Here is a 982-nt window from a genome sequence, read left to right on the forward strand (position 1 = left end):
GGAGTCTTCTACAATTTCTAATAACTTGTTTCAAGACTTGAGAAAGTCAGTACGAGTGAGGAGAATGTGTTCATGAGTCTACTTTATCATTACAATATCCTTCATATCATGAACCATAACTCTTGAATTCATAATTCACATTCAAGAGATAGTTAAGAGTAGAGTTTAAGAAAGCCTTTGATTTCAATTGTGAATCCTTTGAGATCCATCATCGATTCAGTTAAGTTTTTGAGGAAGTAAGTAAGAGAATGAGAAGAGTCGTATACATGAGATTCATGTAGTTATGTAGACCTTTGAGTCGAGTCGTTCATGCCCATAATAACGTATGAACTTCATAAATTGAGCATCATTGAGAGTAGTAGTATTTTCAAGTTCTATGTCTTGAGTATTGAGTTCCTAATTCCCTTTGAGATTATATTTCTAATCATGGGACGATTACATGTTACCCATGAAGTCCTTGAGTTGGGTTATTCATGTCCATAATTCTGCATGAACCCTATCAGTCGAGCAGTCTTGAGATGAAAAGTATCTTTGAGTCCTTGAGTTGAGTAGTTCATGTTCATAATTTCGCATGAACCCTCTGAGTTGATCATTCTTGAAGTGAGTAGTATCATTGAAGTTCTTTAGTTCCAAGTATTGAGTTATATCTATGGTTATTGAAAACCTTGCATTCAGTCGTTCACGTCCATAATTCGGCATGAACCATATTTTAAGAAGTCTTTTACAAACGTTTTGACTTTGTTTTAAGACTTAAGTTTTGAGTTAAGCAAAGAGTAAAGAGAAAAGAGTTGAGTTCATTTCTTCAAAAGAGTATATCAGGGCTATATATTTCCAAAGAGTAAATGTTTTCATATTTAAACAAGAAAGGAAACTGAGATTTCAAAAGAGCCTTTGAGCTAGTTTTTCAGTAAAGAGCCTTTGGGCTAGTTTTCAGAAAAGAGTAATCCCTTTCAAATGAAGCAAGAGAAGAAACTTTGATTTC

The sequence above is a fragment of the Solanum tuberosum genome, unplaced genomic scaffold (assembly GCF_000226075.1).
Source record: "Solanum tuberosum cultivar DM 1-3 516 R44 unplaced genomic scaffold, SolTub_3.0 scf00078, whole genome shotgun sequence".
NCBI lineage: Eukaryota > Viridiplantae > Streptophyta > Magnoliopsida > Solanales > Solanaceae > Solanum > Solanum tuberosum.